Source organism: Oncorhynchus nerka, linkage group LG8 (genome assembly GCF_034236695.1).
Source record: "Oncorhynchus nerka isolate Pitt River linkage group LG8, Oner_Uvic_2.0, whole genome shotgun sequence".
In the NCBI taxonomy this organism is placed as follows: Eukaryota; Metazoa; Chordata; class Actinopteri; order Salmoniformes; family Salmonidae; genus Oncorhynchus; species Oncorhynchus nerka.
Genome location: NC_088403.1, coordinates 56128758 through 56152757, shown reverse-complemented (window position 1 = coordinate 56152757; position 24000 = coordinate 56128758). Strand labels below are relative to the sequence as shown.

Here is a 24000-nt window from a genome sequence, read left to right as displayed (position 1 = left end):
GTTAACATGGTGGGGTATGTATAGGATGGATGGAAGGAATGTCTACATACATTTAACCTTGTTAACATGGTGGGGTATGTATAGGATGGATGGAAGGAATGTCTACATACATTTAACCTTGTTAACATGGTGGGGTATGTATAGGATGGAAGGAAGGAATGTCTACATACATTTAACCTTGTTAACATGGTGGGGTATGTATAGGATGGATGGAAGGAATGTCTACATACATTTAACCTTGTTAACATGGTGGGGTATGTATAGGATGGAAGGAATGTCTACATACATTTAACCTTGTTAACATGGTGGGGTATGTATAGGATGGATGGAAGGAATGTCTACATACATTTAACCTTGTTAACATGGTGGGGTATGTATAGGATGGAAGGAATGTCTACATACATTTAACCTTGTTAACATGGTGGGGTATGTATAGGATGGATGGAAGGAATGTCTACATACATTTAACCTTGTTAACATGGTGGGGTATGTATAGGATGGAAGGAAGGAATGTCTACATACATTTAACCTTGTTAACATGGTGGGGTATGTATAGGATGGATGGAAGGAATGTCTACATACATTTAACCTTGTTAACATGGTGGGGTATGTATAGGATGGATGGAAGGAATGTCTACATACATTTAACCTTGTTAACATGGTGGGGTATGTATAGGATGGAAGGAAGGAATGTCTACATACATTTAACCTTGTTAACATGGTGGGGTATGTATAGGATGGATGGAAGGAATGTCTACATACATTTAACCTTGTTAACATGGTGGGGTATGTATAGGATGGATGGAAGGAATGTCTACATACATTTAACCTTGTTAACATGGTGGGGTATGTATAGGATGGAAGGAATGTCTACATACATTTAACCTTGTTAACATGGTGGGGTATGTATAGGATGGAAGGAATGTCTACATACATTTAACCTTGTTAACATGGTGGGGTATGTATAGGATGGAAGGAATGTCTACATACATTTAACCTTGTTAACATGGTGGGGTATGTATAGGATGGATGGAAGGAATGTCTACATACATTTAACCTTGTTAACATGGTGGGGGTATGTATAGGATGGAAGGAATGTCTACATACATTTAACCTTGTTAACATGGTGGGGTATGTATAGGATGGATGGAAGGAATGTCTACATACATTTAACCTTGTTAACATGGTGGGGTATGTATAGGATGGATGGAAGGAATGTCTACATACATTTAACCTTGTTAACATGGTGGGGTATGTATAGGATGGAAGGAAGGAATGTCTACATACATTTAACCTTGTTAACATGGTGGGGTATGTATAGGATGGAAGGAATGTCTACATACATTTAACCTTGTTAACATGGTGGGGTATGTATAGGATGGATGGAAGGAATGTCTACATACATTTAACCTTGTTAACATGGTGGGGTATGTATAGGATGGATGGAAGGAATGTCTACATACATTTAACCTTGTTAACATGGTGGGGTATGTATAGGATGGAAGGAATGTCTACATACATTTAACCTTGTTAACATGGTGGGGTATGTATAGGATGGATGGAAGGAATGTCTACATACATTTAACCTTGTTAACATGGTGGGGTATGTATAGGATGGAAGGAATGTCTACATACATTTAACCTTGTTAACATGGTGGGGTATGTATAGGATGGATGGAAGGAATGTCTACATACATTTAACCTTGTTAACATGGTGGGGTATGTATAGGATGGATGGAAGGAATGTCTACATACATTTAACCTTGTTAACATGGTGGGGTATGTATAGGATGGATGGAAGGAATGTCTACATACATTTAACCTTGTTAACATGGTGGGGTATGTATAGGATGGATGGAAGGAATGTCTACATACATTTAACCTTGTTAACATGGTGGGGTATGTATAGGATGGAAGGAATGTCTACATACATTTAACCTTGTTAACATGGTGGGGTATGTATAGGATGGATGGAAGGAATGTCTACATACATTTAACCTTGTTAACATGGTGGGGTATGTATAGGATGGAAGGAATGTCTACATACATTTAACCTTGTTAACATGGTGGGGTATGTATAGGATGGATGGAAGGAATGTCTACATACATTTAACCTTGTTAACATGGTGGGGTATGTATAGGATGGATGGAAGGAATGTCTACATACATTTAACCTTGTTAACATGGTGGGGTATGTATAGGATGGATGGAAGGAATGTCTACATACATTTAACCTTGTTAACATGGTGGGGTATGTATAGGATGGATGGAAGGAATGTCTACATACATTTAACCTTGTTAACATGGTGGGGTATGTATAGGATGGAAGGAATGTCTACATACATTTAACCTTGTTAACATGGTGGGGTATGTATAGGATGGATGGAAGGAATGTCTACATACATTTAACCTTGTTAACATGGTGGGGTATGTATAGGATGGATGGAAGGAATGTCTACATACATTTAACCTTGTTAACATGGTGGGGTATGTATAGGATGGATGGAAGGAATGTCTACATACATTTAACCTTGTTAACATGGTGGGGTATGTATAGGATGGATGGAAGGAATGTCTACATACATTTAACCTTGTTAACATGGTGGGGTATGTATAGGATGGAAGGAATGTCTACATACATTTAACCTTGTTAACATGGTGGGGTATGTATAGGATGGAAGGAATGTCTACATACATTTAACCTTGTTAACATGGTGGGGTATGTATAGGATGGAAGGAATGTCTACATACATTTAACCTTGTTAACATGGTGGGGTATGTATAGGATGGATGGAAGGAATGTCTACATACATTTAACCTTGTTAACATGGTGGGGTATGTATAGGATGGATGGAAGGAATGTCTACATACATTTAACCTTGTTAACATGGTGGGGTATGTATAGGATGGAAGGAATGTCTACATACATTTAACCTTGTTAACATGGTGGGGTATGTATATGGATGGAAGGAATGTCTACATACATTTAACCTTGTTAACATGGTGGGGTATGTATAGGATGGAAGGAATGTCTACATACATTTAACCTTGTTAACATGGTGGGGTATGTATAGGATGGATGGAAGGAATGTCTACATACATTTAACCTTGTTAACATGGTGGGGTATGTATAGGATGGAAGGAATGTCTACATACATTTAACCTTGTTAACATGGTGGGGTATGTATAGGATGGAAGGAATGTCTACATACATTTAACCTTGTTAACATGGTGGGGTATGTATAGGATGGATGGAAGGAATGTCTACATACATTTAACCTTGTTAACATGGTGGGGTATGTATAGGATGGAAGGAATGTCTACATACATTTAACCTTGTTAACATGGTGGGGTATGTATAGGATGGAAGGAATGTCTACATACATTTAACCTTGTTAACATGGTGGGGTATGTATAGGATGGAAGGAATGTCTACATACATTTAACCTTGTTAACATGGTGGGGTATGTATAGGATGGAAGGAAGGAATGTCTACATACATTTAACCTTGTTAACATGGTGGGGTATGTATAGGATGGATGGAAGGAATGTCTACATACATTTAACCTTGTTAACATGGTGGGGATGGATGGAAGGAATGTATAGGATGGATGGAAGGAATGTCTACATACATTTAACCTTGTTAACATGGTGGGGTATGTATAGGATGGAAGGAATGTCTACATACATTTAACCTTGTTAACATGGTGGGGTATGTATAGGATGGATGGAAGGAATGTCTACATACATTTAACCTTGTTAACATGGTGGGGTATGTATAGGATGGAAGGAATGTCTACATACATTTAACCTTGTTAACATGGTGGGGTATGTATAGGATGGATGGAAGGAATGTCTACATACATTTAACCTTGTTAACATGGTGGGGTATGTATAGGATGGAAGGAAGGAATGTCTACATACATTTAACCTTGTTAACATGGTGGGGTATGTATAGGATGGAAGGAATGTCTACATACATTTAACCTTGTTAACATGGTGGGGTATGTATAGGATGGATGGAAGGAATGTCTACATACATTTAACCTTGTTAACATGGTGGGGTATGTATAGGATGGATGGAAGGAATGTCTACATACATTTAACCTTGTTAACATGGTGGGGTATGTATAGGATGGATGGAAGGAATGTCTACATACATTTAACCTTGTTAACATGGTGGGGTATGTATAGGATGGATGGAAGGAATGTCTACATACATTTAACCTTGTTAACATGGTGGGGTATGTATAGGATGGAAGGAATGTCTACATACATTTAACCTTGTTAACATGGTGGGGTATGTATAGGATGGATGGAAGGAATGTCTACATACATTTAACCTTGTTAACATGGTGGGGTATGTATAGGATGGAAGGAATGTCTACATACATTTAACCTTGTTAACATGGTGGGGTATGTATAGGATGGATGGAAGGAATGTCTACATACATTTAACCTTGTTAACATGGTGGGGTATGTATAGGATGGAAGGAATGTCTACATACATTTAACCTTGTTAACATGGTGGGGTATGTATAGGATGGAAGGAATGTCTACATACATTTAACCTTGTTAACATGGTGGGGTATGTATAGGATGGAAGGAATGTCTACATACATTTAACCTTGTTAACATGGTGGGGTATGTATAGGATGGAAGGAAGGAATGTCTACATACATTTAACCTTGTTAACATGGTGGGGTATGTATAGGATGGATGGAAGGAATGTCTACATACATTTAACCTTGTTAACATGGTGGGGTATGTATAGGATGGAAGGAATGTCTACATACATTTAACCTTGTTAACATGGTGGGGTATGTATAGGATGGATGGAAGGAATGTCTACATACATTTAACCTTGTTAACATGGTGGGGTATGTATAGGATGGATGGAAGGAATGTCTACATACATTTAACCTTGTTAACATGGTGGGGTATGTATAGGATGGAAGGAATGTCTACATACATTTAACCTTGTTAACATGGTGGGGTATGTATAGGATGGAAGGAATGTCTACATACATTTAACCTTGTTAACATGGTGGGGTATGTATAGGATGGAAGGAAGGAATGTCTACATACATTTAACCTTGTTAACATGGTGGGGTATGTATAGGATGGATGGAAGGAATGTCTACATACATTTAACCTTGTTAACATGGTGGGGTATGTATAGGATGGAAGGAAGGAATGTCTACATACATTTAACCTTGTTAACATGGTGGGGTATGTATAGGATGGAAGGAATGTCTACATACATTTAACCTTGTTAACATGGTGGGGTATGTATAGGATGGATGGAAGGAATGTCTACATACATTTAACCTTGTTAACATGGTGGGGTATGTATAGGATGGAAGGAATGTCTACATACATTTAACCTTGTTAACATGGTGGGGTATGTATAGGATGGAAGGAAGGAATGTCTACATACATTTAACCTTGTTAACATGGTGGGGTATGTATAGGATGGAAGGAATGTCTACATACATTTAACCTTGTTAACATGGTGGGGTATGTATAGGATGGATGGAAGGAATGTCTACATACATTTAACCTTGTTAACATGGTGGGGTATGTATAGGATGGAAGGAAGGAATGTCTACATACATTTAACCTTGTTAACATGGTGGGGTATGTATGGAAGGAAGGATGGAAGGAATGTCTACATACATTTAACCTTGTTAACATGGTGGGGTATGTATAGGATGGAAGGAATGTCTACATACATTTAACCTTGTTAACATGGTGGGGTATGTATAGGATGGATGGAAGGAATGTCTACATACATTTAACCTTGTTAACATGGTGGGGTATGTATATGGATGGAAGGAATGTCTACATACATTTAACCTTGATGTATAGGAGGATGGAAGGAATGTCTACATACATTTAACCTTGTTAACATGGTGGGGTATGTATAGGATGGAAGGAATGTCTACATACATTTAACCTTGTTAACATGGTGGGGTATGTATAGGATGGATGGAAGGAATGTCTACATACATTTAACCTTGTTAACATGGTGGGGTATGTATAGGATGGATGGAAGGAATGTCTACATACATTTAACCTTGTTAACATGGTGGGGTATGTATAGGATGGAAGGAATGTCTACATACATTTAACCTTGTTAACATGGTCTACATACATTTAACCTTGTTAACATGGTGGGGTATGTATAGGATGGAAGGAATGTCTACATACATTTAACCTTGTTAACATGGTGGGGTATGTATAGGATGGATGGAAGGAATGTCTACATACATTTAACCTTGTTAACATGGTGGGGTATGTATAGGATGGATGGAAGGAATGTCTACATACATTTAACCTTGTTAACATGGTGGGGTATGTATAGGATGGAAGGAAGGAATGTCTACATACATTTAACCTTGTTAACATGGTGGGGTATGTATAGGATGGAAGGAATGTCTACATACATTTAACCTTGTTAACATGGTGGGGTATGTATAGGATGGAAGGAATGTCTACATACATTTAACCTTGTTAACATGGTGGGGTATGTATAGGATGGATGGAAGGAATGTCTACATACATTTAACCTTGTTAACATGGTGGGGTCTACATACATTTATGTATAGGATGGATGGAAGGAATGTCTACATACATTTAACCTTGTTAACATGGTGGGGTATGTATAGGATGGATGGAAGGAATGTCTACATACATTTAACCTTGTTAACATGGTGGGGTATGTATAGGATGGAAGGAAGGAATGTCTACATACATTTAACCTTGTTAACATGGTGGGGTATGTATAGGATGGATGGAAGGAATGTCTACATACATTTAACCTTGTTAACATGGTGGGGTATGTATAGGATGGATGGAAGGAATGTCTACATACATTTAACCTTGTTAACATGGTGGGGTATGTATAGGATGGAAGGAATGTCTACATACATTTAACCTTGTTAACATGGTGGGGTATGTATAGGATGGAAGGAATGTCTACATACATTTAACCTTGTTAACATGGTGGGGTATGTATAGGATGGAAGGAATGTCTACATACATTTAACCTTGTTAACATGGTGGGGTATGTATAGGATGGAAGGATGGAATGTCTACATACATTTAACCTTGTTAACATGGTGGGGTATGTATAGGATGGATGGAAGGAATGTCTACATACATTTAACCTTGTTAACATGGTGGGGTATGTATAGGATGGAAGGAAGGAATGTCTACATACATTTAACCTTGTTAACATGGTGGGGTATGTATAGGATGGAAGGAATGTCTACATACATTTAACCTTGTTAACATGGTGGGGTATGTATAGGATGGAAGGAATGTCTACATACATTTAACCTTGTTAACATGGTGGGGTATGTATAGGATGGAAGGAAGGAATGTCTACATACATTTAACCTTGTTAACATGGTGGGGTATGTATAGGATGGATGGAAGGAATGTCTACATACATTTAACCTTGTTAACATGGTGGGGTATGTATAGGATGGATGGAAGGAATGTCTACATACATTTAACCTTGTTAACATGGTGGGGTATGTATATGGATGGAAGGAATGTCTACATACATTTAACCTTGTTAACATGGTGGGGTATGTATAGGATGGAAGGAATGTCTACATACATTTAACCTTGTTAACATGGTGGGGTATGTATAGGATGGAAGGATGGAATGTCTACATACATTTAACCTTGTTAACATGGTGGGGTATGTATAGGATGGATGGAAGGAATGTCTACATACATTTAACCTTGTTAACATGGTGGGGTATGTATAGGATGGATGGAAGGAATGTCTACATACATTTAACCTTGTTAACATGGTGGGGTATGTATAGGATGGAAGGAATGTCTACATACATTTAACCTTGTTAACATGGTGGTATAGGATGTATAGGATGGAAGGAATGTCTACATACATTTAACCTTGTTAACATGGTGGGGTATGTATATGGATGGAAGGAATGTCTACATACATTTAACCTTGTTAACATGGTGGGGTATGTATGTGATAGGATGTGGAAGGAATGGAAGGAATGTCTACATACATTTAACCTTGTTAACATGGTGGGGTATGTATAGGATGGAAGGAATGTCTACATACATTTAACCTTGTTAACATGGTGGGGTATGTATAGGATGGAAGGAAGGAATGTCTACATACATTTAACCTTGTTAACATGGTGGGGTATGTATAGGATGGATGGAAGGAATGTCTACATACATTTAACCTTGTTAACATGGTGGGGTATGTATAGGATGGAAGGATGGAATGTCTACATACATTTAACCTTGTTAACATGGTGGGGTATGTATAGGATGGATGGAAGGAATGTCTACATACATTTAACCTTGTTAACATGGTGGGGTATGTATAGGATGGAAGGAATGTCTACATACATTTAACCTTGTTAACATGGTGGGGTATGTATAGGATGGAAGGAATGTCTACATACATTTAACCTTGTTAACATGGTGGGGTATGTATAGGATGGAAGGAATGTCTACATACATTTAACCTTGTTAACATGGTGGGGTATGTATAGGATGGAAGGAATGTCTACATACATTTAACCTTGTTAACATGGTGGGGTATGTATAGGATGGAAGGAATGTCTACATACATTTAACCTTGTTAACATGGTGGGGTATGTATAGGATGGAAGGAATGTCTACATACATTTAACCTTGTTAACATGGTGGGGTATGTATAGGATGGATGGAAGGAATGTCTACATACATTTAACCTTGTTAACATGGTGGGGTATGTATAGGATGGAAGGATGGAATGTCTACATACATTTAACCTTGTTAACATGGTGGGGTATGTATAGGATGGATGGAAGGAATGTCTACATACATTTAACCTTGTTAACATGGTGGGGTATGTATAGGATGGAAGGAATGTCTACATACATTTAACCTTGTTAACATGGTGGGGTATGTATAGGATGGAAGGAATGTCTACATACATTTAACCTTGTTAACATGGTGGGGTATGTATAGGATGGAAGGAATGTCTACATACATTTAACCTTGTTAACATGGTGGGGTATGTATAGGATGGAAGGAATGTCTACATACATTTAACCTTGTTAACATGGTGGGGTATGTATAGGATGGAAGGAATGTCTACATACATTTAACCTTGTTAACATGGTGGGGTATGTATAGGATGGAAGGAATGTCTACATACATTTAACCTTGTTAACATGGTGGGGTATGTATAGGATGGATGGAAGGAATGTCTACATACATTTAACCTTGTTAACATGGTGGGGTATGTATAGGATGGAAGGATGGAATGTCTACATACATTTAACCTTGTTAACATGGTGGGGTATGTATAGGAAGGATGGAAGGAATGTCTACATACATTTAACCTTGTTAACATGGTGGGGTATGTATAGGATGGAAGGAATGTCTACATACATTTAACCTTGTTAACATGGTGGGGTATGTATAGGATGGAAGGAATGTCTACATACATTTAACCTTGTTAACATGGTGGGGTATGTATAGGATGGAAGGAATGTCTACATACATTTAACCTTGTTAACATGGTGGGGTATGTATAGGATGGAAGGAATGTCTACATACATTTAACCTTGTTAACATGGTGGGGTATGTATAGGAAGGATGGAAGGAATGTCTACATACATTTAACCTTGTTAACATGGTGGGGTATGTATAGGATGGAAGGAATGTCTACATACATTTAACCTTGTTAACATGGTGGGGTATGTATAGGATGGAAGGAATGTCTACATACATTTAACCTTGTTAACATGGTGGGGTATGTATAGGATGGAAGGAATGTCTACATACATTTAACCTTGTTAACATGGTGGGGTATGTATAGGATGGAAGGAATGTCTACATACATTTAACCTTGTTAACATGGTGGGGTATGTATAGGATGGAAGGAATGTCTACATACATTTAACCTTGTTAACATGGTGGGGTATGTATAGGATGGAAGGAATGTCTACATACATTTAACCTTGTTAACATGGTGGGGTATGTATAGGATGGAAGGAATGTCTACATACATTTAACCTTGTTAACATGGTGGGGTATGTATAGGATGGAAGGAATGTCTACATACATTTAACCTTGTTAACATGGTGGGGTATGTATAGGATGGATGGAAGGAATGTCTACATACATTTAACCTTGTTAACATGGTGGGGTATGTATAGGATGGAAGGAATGTCTACATACATTTAACCTTGTTAACATGGTGGGGTATGTATAGGATGGAAGGAATGTCTACATACATTTAACCTTGTTAACATGGTGGGGTATGTATAGGAAGGATGGAAGGAATGTCTACATACATTTAACCTTGTTAACATGGTGGGGTATGTATAGGATGGAAGGAATGTCTACATAACATTTAACCTTGTTAACATGGTGGGGTATGTATAGGATGGAAGGAATGTCTACATACATTTAACCTTGTTAACATGGTGGGGTATGTATAGGATGGAAGGAATGTCTACATACATTTAACCTTGTTAACATGGTGGGGTATGTATAGGATGGAAGGAATGTCTACATACATTTAACCTTGTTAACATGGTGGGGTATGTATAGGATGGAAGGAATGTCTACATACATTTAACCTTGTTAACATGGTGGGGTATGTATAGGATGGAAGGAATGTCTACATACATTTAACCTTGTTAACATGGTGGGGTATGTATAGGATGGATGGAAGGAATGTCTACATACATTTAACCTTGTTAACATGGTGGGGTATGTATAGGAAGGATGGAATGTCTACATACATTTAACCTTGTTAACATGGTGGGGTATGTATAGGATGGATGGAAGGAATGTCTACATACATTTAACCTTGTTAACATGGTGGGGTATGTATAGGAAGGATGGAATGTCTACATACATTTAACCTTGTTAACATGGTGGGGTATGTATAGGATGGAAGGAATGTCTACATACATTTAACCTTGTTAACATGGTGGGGTATGTATAGGATGGAAGGAAGGAATGTCTACATACATTTAACCTTGTTAACATGGTGGGGTATGTATAGGATGGAAGGAAGGAATGTCTACATACATTTAACCTTGTTAACATGGTGGGGTATGTATAGGATGGTTGGAATGTCTACATACATTTAACCTTGTTAACATGGTGGGGTATGTATAGGATGGAAGGAATGTCTACATACATTTAACCTTGTTAACATGGTGGGGTATGTATAGGATGGAAGGAATGTCTACATACATTTAACCTTGTTAACATGGTGGGGTATGTATAGGAAGGATGGAAGGAATGTCTACATACATTTAACCTTGTTAACATGGTGGGGTATGTATAGGATGGAAGGAAGGAATGTCTACATACATTTAACCTTGTTAACATGGTGGGGTATGTATAGGATGGAAGGAATGTCTACATACATTTAACCTTGTTAACATGGTGGGGTATGTATAGGATGGAAGGAATGTCTACATACATTTAACCTTGTTAACATGGTGGGGTATGTATAGGATGGAAGGATGGAATGTCTACATACATTTAACCTTGTTAACATGGTGGGGTATGTATAGGATGGAAGGAATGTCTACATACATTTAACCTTGTTAACATGGTGGGGTATGTATAGGATGGAAGGAATGTCTACATACATTTAACCTTGTTAACATGGTGGGGTATGTATAGGATGGATGGAAGGAATGTCTACATACATTTAACCTTGTTAACATGGTGGGGTATGTATAGGATGGAAGGATGGAATGTCTACATACATTTAACCTTGTTAACATGGTGGGGTATGTATAGGATGGAAGGAAGGAATGTCTACATACATTTAACCTTGTTAACATGGTGGGGTATGTATAGGATGGAAGGAATGTCTACATACATTTAACCTTGTTAACATTACATTTACATTTAAGTCATTTAGCAGACGCTCTTATCCAGAGCGACTTACAAATTGATGCGTTCACCTTAAGACATCCAGTGGAACAGCCACTTTACAATAGTGCATCTAAATCTTTTAAGGGGGTGAGAAGGATTACTTTATCCTATCCTAGGTATTCCTGAAAGAGGTGGGGTTTCAGGTGTCTCCGGAAGGTGGTGATTGACTCCGCTGTCCTGGCGTCGTGAGGGAGTTTGTTCCACCATTGGGGGGCCAGAGCAGCGAACAGTTTTGACTGGGCTGCGCGGGAACTGTACTTCCTCAGTGGTAGGGAGGCGAGCAGGCCAGAGGTGGATGAACGCAGTGCCCTTGTTTGGGTGTAGGGCCTGATCAGAGCCTGGAGGTACTGAGGTGCCGTTCCCCTCACAGCTCCGTAGGCAAGCACCATGGTCTTGTAGCGGATGCGAGCTTCAACTGGAAGCCAGTGGAGAGAGCGGAGGAGCGGGGTGACGTGAGAGAACTTGGGAAGGTTGAACACCAGACGGGCTGCGGCATTCTGGATGAGTTGTAGGGGTTTAATAGCACAGGCAGGGAGCCCAGCCAACAGCGAGTTGCAGTAATCCAGACGGGAGATGGCAAGTGCCTGGATTAGGACCTGCGCCGCTTCCTGTGTGAGGCAGGGTCGTACTCTGCGGATGTTGTAGAGCATGAACCTACAGGAACGGGCCACCGCCTTGATGTTAGTTGAGAACGACAGGGTGTTGTCCAGGATCACGCCAAGGTTCTTAGCGCTCTGGGAGGAGGACACAATGGAGTTGTCAACCGTGATGGCGAGATCATAGAACGGGCAGTCCTTCCCCGGGAGGAAGAGCAGCTCCGTCTTGCCGAGGTTCAGCTTGAGGTGGTGATCCGTCATCCACACTGATATGTCTGCCAGACATGCAGAGATGCGATTCGCCACCTGGTCATCAGAATGGGGAAAGGAGAAGATTAATTGTGTGTCGTCTGCATAGCAATGATAGGAGAGACCATGTGAGGTTATGACAGAGCCAAGTGACTTGGTGTATATCGAGAATAGGAGAGGGCCTAGAACAGAGCCCTGGGGGACGCCAGTGGTGAGAGCGCGTGGTGAGGAGACAGATTCTCGCCACGCCACCTGGTAGGAGCGACCTGTCAGGTAGGACGCAATCCAAGTGTGGGCCGCGCCGGAGATGCCCAACTCGGAGAGGGTGGAGAGGAGGATCTGATGGTTCACAGTATCGAAGGCAGCCGATAGGTCTAGAAGGATGAGAGCAGAGGAGAGAGAGTTAGCTTTAGCAGTGCGGAGCGCTCCGTGATACAGAGAAGAGCAGTCTCAGTTGAATGACTAGTCTTGAAACCTGACTGATTTGGATCAAGAAGGTCATTCTGAGAGAGATAGCGGGAGAGCTGGCCAAGGACGGCACGTTCAAGAGTTTTGGAGAGAAAAGAAAGAAGGGATACTGGTCTGTAGTTGTTGACATCGGAGGGATCGAGTGTAGGTTTTTTCAGAAGGGGTGCAACTCTCGCTCTCTTGAAGATGGAAGGGACGTAGCCAGCGGTCAGGGATGAGTTGATGAGCGAGGTGAGGTAAGGGAGAAGGTCTCCGGAAATGGTCTGGAGAAGAGAGGAGGGGATAGGGTCAAGCGGGCAGGTTGGTGGGCGGCCGGCCGTCACAAGACGCGAGATTTCATCTGGAGAGAGAGGGTAGAAAGAGGTCAGAGCACAGGGTAGGGCAGTGTGAGCAGAACCAGCGGTGTCGTTTGACTTAGCAAACGAGGATCGGATGTCGTCGACCTTCTTTTCAAAATGGTTGACGAAGTCATCTGCAGAGAGGGAGGAGGGGGGGGAGGGGGAGGAGGATTCAGGAGGGAGGAGAAGGTGGCAAAGAGCTTCCTAGGGTTAGAGGCAGATGCTTGGAATTTAGAGTGGTAGAAAGTGGCTTTAGCAGCAGAGACAGAAGAGGAAAATGTAGAGAGGAGGGAGTGAAAGGATGCCAGGTCCGCAGGTAGGCGAGTTTTCCTCCATTTCCGCTCGGCTGCCCGGAGCCCTGTTCTAACATGGTGGGGTATGTATAGGATGGAAGGAATGTCTACATACATTTGGCTTCATTTTATTCCTGTAATTATTTCACACGCCCTGTCTAGTTGTATTTATGTTTACCTGTAATTTTTCATTTTTTAGGTGATGTTTATCATTAGTCATTAATTAATAGGGAGAGGGAGAGAGGAGAGAGGGAGAAAGAGAGAGGAGAGAGGGACAAAGTGAGAAGAGACAGAGAGAGGAGAGAGGGACAAAGAGACAGGAGAGGGAGAGAGGAGAGAGGAGAGAGCGAGAAAGAGAGAGGAGAGGGAGAGTGGGTTGTTTCCAGCAGCCTACCTGCATGTCTGTGGCTTCCTGTTGGTTTCCATGGATCCTACTGTGTCCTTTATTGCATCATTATCACCACATGTCCCATCACCATAAATCATTTTCTAACGTTCTCTAACGCATTCTTACAATACCGGGGCTTACATGATCTTTCCCTCCTCTCTCTCTCTCTCTCTCTCTCTCTCTCTCTCTCTCTCTCTCTCTCTCTCTCTCTCTCTCTCTCTCCCTCTCTTTCCCTTCTCTCCCTCTTTCTCTCTCCCTCTTTCTCTCTCCCTCTCTCTCTCCCTTTCTCTCCCTCTCTCTCCCTCTCTCTCTCTCGCTCTCTCTCTCTTTCCCTTCTCTCCCTCTTTCTCTCTCCCTCTCTCTCTCTCTCTCTCTCGTTCCCTTCTCGCTCTCTTTCTCTCCCTCTCAATTCAATTCGTGCTTTTACACCTGCATTGTTTGCTGTTTGGGGTTTTAGGCTGGGTTTCTGTACAGCACTTTGAGATATCAGCTGATGTACGAAGGGCTATATAAATAAATTTGATTTGATTTGATTTGAATTCAATTGACTTTATTGACATGGCAAGTTCATTATTACTTACATTGTCAAAGTATACATATCGAAAAATAAAATAAAAATAGATATTTATATATAAAATATTTATATATTTATATATTAATAAATGGTGGGACCAACAGCAATAATAATAGTAGTAGTGGACATGGGATTACCATTAACAACAACTACAACAACAATATTAATGAGAACAACAATACATTAAAGCAATAGTAGTAGACCAGTGTCAACATGACTGAGAAGACACATAACATGTGTCATGACGTTGCCCTCTTTGGGTACAGCGAGTGCCATCCCCCTCTCGCTGTCTCCTACAACTAGGCTGCTGTGGTCAGAGAAAGGTCGTAAATTCCTGGAGGAGATGATCTCCTCATGGCCACAGTATAGAGACAGAGTGAATGTTCATAGAGAACAAAGGAATTTCTTCCACCTCACAGAACTTGAGGTCCGAACAACATTTATGTTCCGGAGAAGGTATAAAAGATCGGTGAAGAATCCAGCTACGAACTGGTCCGTTTGGTGCAATTTTGTGGGGCTCATGGGAGACGGTGCGGCCACATTACCATAACGCTGTTTATATAATAGCCTCAGATATGAGGTTTACATCTAATTGTTGTATAAGATGAATGAGTGAGGATGATACTGTTTGTAAAATTGTGTAATGTGATTTTGAACTTTTTAATGAAGGAAACTCCGTTTCCCTTTTGAGTTTAACTAAATCAGAGGACCGCCCATGAGCCCAGTTAGGGTCGGGTATCCTGGGACAGGCCCTTCTCTGCAATTCCGAATAAAACCCCACATTGAGAATTTCTCAACAGACCATGTTTCCCTCAATTGCGAGAGGACACAGGTTGCAGACTAGCTTACCTTGATAACGAGAGGGCCATGGTTTGAGTAGACTGCTGAATCTTTTAACTATCCCACATGGTTAAACTCTTAGACTTTCGATACCGACAGAATAAGAACAAGTCTTTGATATTAATTACTAGTCTGCAGCTAGGAATTTGGTATCATTGAACGCGAAGACCGACAACTGCAGAAACATCCATTCTACACCAACATCACTGAATGTTACTCTGAAGTATCCATTCTGACCACGGCAGAGAGAGAGAGAGACGGACAATTCTACAAAAGAAACTAACTTTTCAACAGAGATCAAGATGACACACTGAGCGTAAATATATTGATTGCAATTGTTCCCGAATGAGTGAGTGTTCATGTGTAAAGGATTAGCATTTCAATTGTTATAATTATCAACTCTGTAGTGACTTCTCATCTGACCACCACTCCCCATTTGTCTAACAAGCTGCCATGCCGGTTTAGCCCACTAGGGCACATTCCCCTATCATTTCTTGTAAGCATATTTACTTTGTTTGTTTGTGTGTGCACTTCTGTGATTGTGTAGTTAGTTAATAAATCAATTATTTAAGACAATTGATGTATGGATGACTCATCGTGAAGACTGGGTTCGTGCAGACAACCAAGAATTTACGACGTTTGGAATGAGGAAAAGTAAATAATTCACCAATTATGAAGACTAATTGACAGATATGAAAATATCTGAAAAGTTATATTAGGAAAATTATACCTTTGTAATCTGAATATTTTCCTTGGTGCCCCGACTTCCTAGTTAATCACAGTTACATGATTAATCAGTTTAATCGTGTAATAATAATTACAGAGAGTCATTTGATAAATACATCTTCAGTTAAATGATAGTAAAGACACGACACATGGTATGAAAGACAAAACAAAACAAGATGGGAAATATTATAGACATTACTTTGCACTTTTATTTCTCTCTCAATTCAATTAAATTTCAATTTAAGGGGCTTCATTGGAATGGGAAACATATGTTGACATTGCCGACACAAGTGAAATAGATAATAAACCAAAGTGAAGTAAACAATAAATGATGAACAGTAAACATTACACTCTATCTCTCTTTCCCTTCTCTCTCTCTTTCTTTTTCAGTCACTCTCACACTCTCTCTCTCTCTCTCTCTCTCTCTCACTCTCACTCTCTCACTCTCTCACTCGCTCTCTTTCACTCTCGCACACACACTTTTTTCCTAAACAACGTTCACACTCATGACTGTTTTCTTCCACACTGATTTGAGGTCACACCGAGTCGCTGATGAGATGCCAACCCTGGCGTGTGGTTAGATGGTTACAGTAGGTGGTTTGGTCTAGCTTGCCAACAGCCAACTAGTGTAGAATCTCACCATTCAGAGGTGCAGCGAGCCTGGTCTCTGAGCTGCCGTCGTGATCCCAGAATGCAGTCGGGCGTTGAGTCACTTCCTGGTGCAGTGGAGGGTGCTGGGTTCTACGAAGGGTGACTGGATGGAGGGAAGGACGGCTGGGTATTCCTATGGAGATGGCAGCATACCTGCCTCTGCCTGACCCGCTTGACTGGGCTAAACAGCAATCTGCAGGAGCACAGGGGGCACGACTGGAGAGGGGAATGGATTAACACACAACACTGATGTGGTCCAAGCCTCACTCACACTTCCACGTTGTAGTGACTAGGGGTGGAACCTGTGCAGTGCTTGTGTAGAAACACACTGTTGTGTACACTCTGAGAGGCACGCACACAGGTCCATACACACGAAAGACAGTGAAGTTCTCCAGTGACAGTGGAGAGAGCACCGCCGCGAACGTAGTGCCTGACATACTTTTACCTCTCTCTCAATCATTATGACAGTTCCTGCACTCTCCCTCCCTCCCTCCCTCCCTCCCTCCCTCCCTCCCTCCCTCCCTCCCTCTGTTTTCCTGATTCATTCCTCCCTAAAAAAAGAACAACTCTTGACGACAGAGACAAGTAATTGCAGCTTGTGAGAGTATGCGTTAGGGGACAACAGTGAGGTGAGAGTATGCGTTAGGGGACAACAGCGAGGTGAGAGTATGCGTTAGGGGACAACAGAGGTGAGAGTATGCGTTAGGGGACAACAGCGAGGTGAGAGTATGCGTTAGGGGACAACAGCTTGTGAGAGTATGCGTTAGGGGACAACAGAGAGGTGAGAGTATGCGTTAGGGGAAAACAGCTTGTGAGAGTATGCGTTAGGGGACAAACAGAGAGGTGAGAGTATGCGTTAGGGGACAACAGCTTGTGAGAGTATGCGTTAGGGGACAACAGCTTGTGAGAGTATGCGTTAGGGGACAACAGAGAGGTGAGAGTATGCGTTAGGGGACAACAGAGAGGTGAGAGTATGCGTTAGGGGACAACAGAGAGGTGAGAGTATGCGTTAGGGGACAACAGAGAGGTGAGAGTATGCGTTAGGGGACAACAGCGAGGTGAGAGTATGCGTTAGGGGACAACAGAGAGGTGAGAGTATGCGTTAGGGGACAACAGCGAGGTGAGAGTATGCGTTAGGGGACAACAGCTTGTGAGAGTATGCGTTAGGGGACATCAGCTTGTGAGAGAATGCGTTAGGGGACAACAGCTTGTGAGAGTATGCGTTAGGGGACAACAGAGAGGTGAGAGTATGCGTTAGGGGACAACAGCTTGTGAGAGTATGCGTTAGGGGACAACAGAGAGGTGAGAGTATGCGTTAGGGGACAACAGCTTGTGAGAGTATGCGTTAGGGGACAACAGAGAGGTGAGAGTATGCGTTAGGGGACAACAGAGAGGTGAGAGTATGCGTTAGGGGACAACAGCTTGTGAGAGTATGCGTTAGGGGACAACAGCTTGTGAGAGTATGCGTTAGGGGACAACAGCGAGGTGAGAGTATGCGTTAGGGGACAACAGAGAGGTGAGAGTATGCGTTAGGGGACAACAGCGAGGTGAGAGTATGCGTTAGGGGACAACAGCGAGGTGAGAGTATGCGTTAGGGGACAACAGCGAGGTGAGAGTATGCGTTAGGGGACAACAGCGAGGTGAGAGTATGCGTTAGGGGACAACAGAGAGGTGAGAGTATGCGTTAGGGGACAACAGCTTGTGAGAGTATGCGTTAGGGGACAACAGAGAGGTGAGAGTATGCGTTAGGGGACAACAGCTTGTGAGAGTATGCGTTAGGGGACAACAGCTTGTGAGAGTATGCGTTAGGGGACAACAGAGAGGTGAGAGTATGCGTTAGGGGACAACAGAGAGGTGAGAGTATACATTAGGGGACAACAGAGAGGTGAGAGTATGCGTTAGGGGACAACAGCTTGTGAGAGTATGCGTTAGGGGACAACAGCTTGTGAGAGTATGCGTTAGGGGACAACAGCTTGTGAGAGTATGCGTTAGGGGACAACAGAGAGGTGAGAGTATGCGTTAGGGGACAACAGAGAGGTGAGAGTATGCGTTAGGGGACAACAGAGAGGTGAGAGTATGCGTTAGGGGACAACAGAGAGGTGAGAGTATGCGTTAGGGGACAACAGAGAGGTGAGAGTATGCGTTAGGGGACAACAGAGAGGTGAGAGTATGCGTTAGGGGACAACAGAGAGGTGAGAGTATGCGTTAGGGGACAACAGAGAGGTGAGAGTATGCGTTAGGGGACAACAGCAGTATGCGTTAGGGGACAACAGAGAGGTGAGAGTATGTTAGGGGACAACAGAGAGGTGAGTATGCGTTAGGGGACAATGAGAGTATGCGTTAGGGGACAACAGAGAGGTGAGAGTATGCGTTAGGGGACAACAGAGAGGTGAGAGTATGCGTTAGGGGACAACAGCTTGTGAGAGTATGCGTTAGGGGACAAGAGAGGTGAGAGTAGCGTTAGGGGACAACAGTTAGGTGACAACGTTAGGGGACAACAGCTTGTGAGAGTATGCGTTAGGGGACAACAGAGAGGTGAGAGTATGCGTTAGGGGACAACAGAGAGGTGAGAGTATGCGTTAGGGGACAACAGCTTGTGAGAGTATCGTTAGGGGAACAGCTTGTGAGAGTATGCATTTTACAGGGGACAACACAAGGTGAGAGTATCGTTAGGGGACAACAGAGATTGAGAGTATGCGTTTTTAAAGACAACAGCATATTATTTGTGAGAGTATGCGTTAGGGGACAACAGAGAGGTGAGAGTATGCGTTAGGGGACAACAGCGAGGTGAGAGTATGCGTTAGGGGACAACAGCTTGTGAGAGTATGCGTTAGGGGACAACAGAGAGGTGAGAGTATGCGTTAGGGGACAACAGCGAGGTGAGAGTATGCGTTAGGGGACAACAGAGAGGTGAGAGTATGCGTTAGGGGACAACAGCTTGTGAGAGTATGCGTTAGGGGACAACAGAGAGGTGAGAGTATGCGTTAGGGGACAACAGAGAGGTGAGAGTATGCGTTAGGGGACAACAGCGAGGTGAGGTGTATATTTTAGTCACCGTCGGCGTTTCTATGTTAAGCTAATTTCCTCACATTCATTTTCTGTGTCTGAGGTGGATCATCGTTTCAAACCTAAAAGAGGTTGCTAATTCGATCATTAACATTTTACAGGAAAAAAAACACAATTTGATGTTTATCTGAAAGAGGCAACTGTAATCGGAGCATTCCAAAGCATGGATGAAACGTTTTTAAAGCCTAACAGCCATATTATTTGTCCGATAACAAAGCAATGTATTGTTTTACTTCAATAAAATGCAATGATGTCAATGTAGTTGTTCACTGCCTCAGTGGACTGCTCTAGTATTAGCCTAAAGTGATCATTCAATTGTTCAGTCAGCCAACAGTGCACTACTTAGCAGTGTGCTCCCTCCTCAGGACTCTATATCAGAGTTAAGCCCCTATTAGGAGCATATTACTACCCTCCACTTCCCCCACTGATCCCTCTCCACTCCCTCCCCAGTCCAGGTGCCTCCTCCCTGGGTAGGTTCAGAGCAAAAGTGGGGCTTTATCCAGACAATCCTCTTAGCTCCTAGAGGAGTGTCTCTTTAAGGTGCTGGCAGTGGTTCACTGCAAGGGACTGGCACACCGCAAACACCCCACTCACTGCACTGTCAGAGGGGCTGTGTTTTTAGACTGGATCAGGGAAATGGAGGGTAGGGCAGCTTTCTATGGGACTGTGATCCCCTGTCACTTTACCATGATCTTGTATATAACATGCATGTATGGTGGCTGGTGTCTAGGCTTTATGGGTAGAGTAGTTTTTTTGCCCCCCTCGCTGAAACTAATGCAAGTGATATGTCAAAATGTAGATCGATGTTAAGCTACAAGAGGTGGTGAGTGAGAGGGCAGGGGTTTGAATGTTAACCTCTCCTCCCACAGTTCTCTCCCTCACTTCCCTGCAGCATACCAGAGCTACATCCTTTTAACTATGGCAGCCACACTGTAGTAGTCCCACTCTCCTAGCTATCAGGTGGATTTACACTAGTGTCTGTGTGTGTGTCGACAGAGGCCCCCATAGTGCAGGCCTATATGAGGCCTTCCAGGCCCAGCCAATCTAATGACCATCTTTCCATAGTCGACACTGTTAGCGTCATGGCTTGACGCTCACCTCAGTGTTCAATATCTCAAATCATCGGCGATGATCAAATGATAAGGTTTTAGTGGTCAACACTCAGGGTTGTATGTAACGATTCCGCGGCAGGTTATGGCCACGATGTTGAATTGTCAGGGCTCTTGGTGATGAAAGCTCAAGTATGGGATAAGAGTGAGTAAGGGTTTTGATTGGCTATGAGGGTTTACCAGTTTACCCGTGATTGTATTATTTTCCTGTTTTTCTTTTAAAGAAGAGTGTTGACAGGTAATTACCAGTTTACCCGTGATTGTATTATTTTCCTGTTTTTCTTTTAAAGAAGAGTGGCTTCTGGGCGTTGTGGTCTTATCTGTTGGAAGAATATCTGGGACAGCACATAGGGTGTACATGTATCCTCACTATCTTTCACAAACAGACACACACCGACACCCATTATACACACACACGCACGCACGCACACACACACACACACACACACACACACACACACACACACACACACACACACACACACACACACACACACACACAGACACACAGACACACACAGGAAAGGAGAGGTCTGGCTTAGTGTTGACAGGAAATGGTGGAGAAGGAGAGGTCTAGCTTAGTGTTGACAGGTAGTGGTGGGGTAGGAGAGGTCTAGAGTAGTGTTGACAGGTATTGGTGGAGAAGGAGAGGTCTAGCTTAGTGTTGACAGGTAATGGTGGAGAAGGAGAGGTCTAGCTTAGTGTTGACAGGTAATGGTGGAGAAGGAGAGGTCTAGCTTAGTGTTGACAGGTAATGGTGGAGAAGGAGAGGTCTAGCTTAGTGTTGACAGGTAATGGTGGAGAAGGAGAGGTCTAGCTTAGTGTTGACAGGTAATGGTGGAGAAGGAGAGGTCTAGCTTAGTATTGACAGGTAATGGTGGAGAAGCAGAGGTCTGGCTTAGTGTTGGAAGTTAACCGTGGAGAAGGAGAGGTCTAGCTTAGTGTTGACAGGTATGGTGAAGAAGGAGAGGTCTAGCTTAGTGTTGACAGGTAGTGGTGGAGAAGGAGAGGTCTAGCTTAGTGTTGACAGGTAGTGGTGGGGAAGGAGAGGTCTAGCTTAGTGTTGACAGGTAGTGGTGGGGAAGGAGAGGTCTAGCTTAGTGTTGACAGGTAATGGTGGAGAAGGAGAGTCTAGCTTAGTGTTGACAGGTATGGTGGAGAAGGAGAGGTCTAGCTTAGTGTTGACAGATAATGGTGGAGAAGGAGAGGTCTAGCTTAGTGTTGACAGGTAGTGGTGGAGAAGGAGAGGTCTGGCTTAGTGTTGACAGGTATTGGTGGAGAAGGAGAGGTCTAGAGTAGTGTTGACAGGAAATGGTGGAGAAGGAGAGGTCTAGCTTAGTGTTGACAGGTAATGGTGGAGAAGGAGAGGTCTAGCTTAGTGTTGACAGGTAATGGTGGAGAAGGATAGGTCTAGCTTAGTGTTGACAGGTAATGGTGGAGAAGCAGAGGTCTGGCTTAGTGTTGACAGGTAATGGTGGAGAAGCAGAGGTCTGGCTTAGTGTTGGAAGTTAACCGTGGAGAAGGAGAGGTCTAGCTTAGTGTTGACAGGTATGGTGAAGAAGGAGAGGTCTAGCTTAGTGTTGACAGATAATGGTGGAGAAGGAGAGGTCTAGCTTAGTGTTGACAGGTAGTGGTGGGGAAGGAGAGGTCTAGCTTAGTGTTGACAGGTAGTGGTGGGGAAGGAGAGGTCTAGCTTAGTGTTGACAGGTAATGGTGGAGAAGGAGAGTCTAGCTTAGTGTTGACAGGTATGGTGGAGAAGGAGAGGTCTAGCTTAGTGTTGACAGATAATGGTGGAGAAGGAGAGGTCTAGCTTAGTGTTGACAGGTAGTGGTGGAGAAGGAGAGGTCTGGCTTAGTGTTGACAGGTATTGGTGGAGAAGGAGAGGTCTAGAGTAGTGTTGACAGGAAATGGTGGAGAAGGAGAGGTCTAGCTTAGTGTTGACAGGTAATGGTGGAGAAGGAGAGGTCTAGCTTAGTGTTGACAGGTAATGGTGGAGAAGGAGAGGTCTAGCTTAGTGTTGACAGGTAGTGGTGGAGAAGGATAGGTCTAGCTTAGTGTTGACAGGTAATGGTGGAGAAGCAGAGGTCTGGCTTAGTGTTGACAGGTAATGGTGGAGAAGCAGAGGTCTGGCTTAGTGTTGGAAGTTAACCGTGGAGAAGGAGAGGTCTAGCTTAGTGTTGACAGGTATGGTGAAGAAGGAGAGGTCTAGCTTAGTGTTGACAGATAATGGTGGAGAAGGAGAGGTCTAGCTTAGTGTTGACAGGTAGTGGTGGGGAAGGAGAGGTCTAGCTTAGTGTTGACAGGTAGTGGTGGGGAAGGAGAGGTCTAGCTTAGTGTTGACAGGTAATGGTGGAGAAGGAGAGTCTAGCTTAGTGTTGACAGGTAATGGTGGAGAAGGAGAGGTCTAGCTTAGTGTTGACAGATAATTGTGGAGAAGGAGAGGTCTAGCTTAGTGTTGACAGGTAGTGGTGGAGAAGGAGAGGTCTAGCTTAGTGTTGACAGGTAGTGGTGGAGAAGGAGAGGTCTAGCTTAGTGTTGACAGGTAGTGGTGAAGAAGGAGAGGTCTAGCTTAGTGTTGACAGGTATGGTGAAGAAGGAGAGGTCTAGCTTAGTGTTGACAGGTAGTGGTGGAGAAGGAGAGGTCTAGCTTAGTGTTGACAGGTATGGTGAAGAAGGAGAGGTCTAGCTTAGTGTTGACAGGTAGTGATGGAGAAGGAGAGATCTAGCTTAGTGTTGACAGGTAGTG

The 24000-nt window shown here is 42.7% G+C and overlaps 1 protein-coding gene across 1 annotated transcript in view; it reads left to right on the top strand.

Annotated features, from left to right (window-relative positions):
• The window catches only part of LOC115133629 (neurexin-2-like), a 566883-nt gene that overhangs the window by 312198 nt on the left and 230685 nt on the right, over positions 1-24000 (top strand). The window lies entirely within an intron of this gene.